Raw genomic sequence first — 3,145 nt, forward strand, 5'->3', positions numbered from 1 at the left:
AAGTCTCTTAATTAACTTCTTGTTTATTGAACTGTTATGTCATGCTGGTTTTTGGAGGAAAAAACAGCACTCTTCGTGTGATATTGATTTACTATATGAAATGATATATACATTTTCTGCCCCTATATCTTCAATTTTGTGATCATTCTAAATGCATTTTAACAGACTGAATCACGCAGTGAAAGAACGCACTGTAAATGCACGCGCGCACTAGTCTAATCTACTAGACTTCACAGCCTCTGTAGGAGTGTTTTGTTTGATTTTTGGCAAAATACTGATAGTCGTATCGCACACTCTGCACCACTGTCTTTTTGGCTAATTTGTGCAAAACCTCTTGCTAAACTGTCAAAGCTTCCTTTTAACCACCAATGCAACGATGCAAGTATTTACCTTACCTATACATGCTTGCGAAGGGTTGATGTCAAGATTTTATAAGCTGCTAGTTTGGTCTCCCTAGGCAAACACAGCTTACACTGCATAACAGAGCTTAAATGCGGCCAGGGGTTCACTTCATTTCCTTCTAGTTTAACTTCAGCAGAATACGATGGGGTTTTATTTTCAGCTGGGTCTGCACCACCAAAGCCTGTCTTGTCCGTCTGCATCTTTCTTGTGATTTTAGCGCCAGTTTGCTCTCCTGTCCATTATTTACTGCAGTAGTTTCCAGGGAGCGATTTTTTTTTACTCAGTAATTAATGTGTTTTAAAATGTAGCGAAGTACAATACTTCAAACAAAATATACTTAAAGGGGTCATATGATGCTGCTAAAAAGAACATTATTTTGTGTATTTGGTGTAATGAAATGTAGGAAAAAATGAAATCGCATCATATGACCCCTTTAAGTAAAAGTAAAATTACAGATTTTAAAAAATACTTTAAAAAGTAGAAGTACACAAAAAAGCTACTCAATTACAGTTTTGACACATTGCCATACATTTGCCATACTCAATTACAGCTTTGCCACATTTTAAAATATATTAAAATAGAAAAGAGTTATGCTAAATGTTAATAATATTTCACAATATTTCTGTTTTTCAAAAACATTAAAAGCCCAACTTTTGAACGGTAGTGTGTGTCATATGATTCATTTGAAGTAAAGCATTTTACACTGAGCAGCGTCTCTTGACTTACTTGTTCTCACAATACATACCAGCTTATAAGCATTCATAAGTAATGTCACATGCCCTATTTGTAATGATTGAGTTCATTTAATGAATTGAGTTCATTTACTGAGTTAATTTTTTCACTCAGATATAAATTATCATGCTTGTTTAAACTGAACTGATTTTAGTATTTCTAAATGAAGCACATCACATGAATAGTACGCACTCATTTTCATAAGCACTTGGGCATGAAGGAGAAATGTTTTTTCTTTTGTACATGAGAATTTCTCTATCCGATTTCTGTATTCACAGGAAGATAAATCTAAATATTGTGTGTTGGATAAAGCAAACCGGTTTCTAATTTAATCCTCAAAATAAGATCTTCCTTTATGGCTCAACTATGTCTGTCATATACACATTGGTTAATTAAATTTTTTTTTGTGTCATTTATTTACCCCATTTTGTTCACTTTCATCTTCACCAATGTTATGTGCTAAATTTTTGTTAATGCAATTGCAATCTTACTTCATTTTCCTTTTGGTGATCTGTACTGCCCGTTCTCATTTGCAGCCTATTTGTTTTTTTCTATTTCCTTGAGTGGCTCACTGCTCACCGGCAGGCAGGCACGCTGACAGACAAGCAGAGGTTGACAGCAGGCAATGCATGGTTGGTTTGGAGCGCTCTCTCACTCTTTCTCTCTCTCTGTGTAATGGGAGTGTTTGGCATCACATGGGCCTGTCTGCTCAATTCGCTGCCTTTGCATCAATGGCATTTCATGATTGCTTTGCTTAATATATTGAATATGCAGAACAATCTTAATTACTTTCCCAAGAAGGTGAGGTTGTTTGTCAGGTTTGTTAGCAGCTTCATTGCGAGGTTTGGACATCATACAATATCAGCATGTCTATGCATTTAGATGCATTTTTCTGTATTCTGTTGAACAAAAAAAGTAGATATGCTGAAAAATGTCAGTGCTTTTTTTGTCCATACAATGAACGTCAATGTGGTGTTTTGAACCCCACTGACTTTCTTTGCATGTACCAAAAAAAAAAACATTAAAAAAATTCTACAAAATATCTTCTGCATATCTATAGTTAGTCAGGTTTGGAATGGCATACGTTTAAGTAAATTATCATTTTCATTTTTGGATGAACTATCACTTATGGCTTCAAATAATTTTCATCTTGTTATACACTACTGGAAAAAAAATTCTATGGTGCTTGACTGCAGTAAAATGTTTTCTCATATGGACATGCTTAGATGGGACAAAATATGGGACGAGCATACTGAACCAGCTGCAGTCTCATAGGAGACACTGTCAGGGTGCCATATGTGTTGTGTAATGGACTCTATAAAGCTTTTATGTAAGGTTGAATTGGTTTGCAATGACTGACAGTCATGGCAGGTGGAGGAATGTGCTTGTTTGAGAAAAATGTACAACCATTGATCATATATCGTTTGGAATTTTCATTGATGTTTAAATGAAAATGGTAGGATATTTTGTAATCAACAGAAAGAAAATATCTTTCGGTTAGAAACTGGAGCTGAAGTCTTAACGCTGATTAAAACTTTTGTAGGTGAATATAACCGGCACTAGTAAATGCAAATTTTAAATTCCTTGATACATAACATTTTTTATGTTTGGAAAACTCTGAACTGTCCCAAGACATTTCTCAATTTTTCATCTCGCTAACATACTGTATTTACAACTTGTTTTAAACTACTATTAATTTTTGAAATGTTAGCAGCACCTTCACAGGTGTATACAAAACAGCTGGTTTCACTAAATCTACTTTCGTCAGTTTTTAAAAATTAAGTCAAGCAGTGCTTGTGGGCTGATATTAGTAATAATCTCTTTTTTGATTGACAGGAGAAATTGGCATGTACATGCATGGATATAACTGAAGTTTTTCAGATATTGCACATACAGAAGCCACAATTATCAACAATCCTTACCAATATTCTTAAAAGGCTCTCAGTGAGCACACTGCCAAAGTGTTTATAAAATTCCAGTACTGAGACAGAGTGTTATTTTACTCCCCCCC

General features: G+C 34.8%; 1 protein-coding gene across 1 annotated transcript in view; it reads left to right on the forward strand.

The window, feature by feature from the left end:
* Positions 1-3,145, forward strand: part of LOC107712922 (calcitonin gene-related peptide type 1 receptor-like) — a 54,715-nt gene that overhangs the window by 4,493 nt on the left and 47,077 nt on the right. The window lies entirely within an intron of this gene.

Source organism: Sinocyclocheilus rhinocerous, unplaced genomic scaffold, assembly GCF_001515625.1.
Source record: "Sinocyclocheilus rhinocerous isolate Xijiao unplaced genomic scaffold, SAMN03320098_v1.1 scaffold3131, whole genome shotgun sequence".
NCBI classification, from domain to species: domain Eukaryota; kingdom Metazoa; phylum Chordata; class Actinopteri; order Cypriniformes; family Cyprinidae; genus Sinocyclocheilus; species Sinocyclocheilus rhinocerous.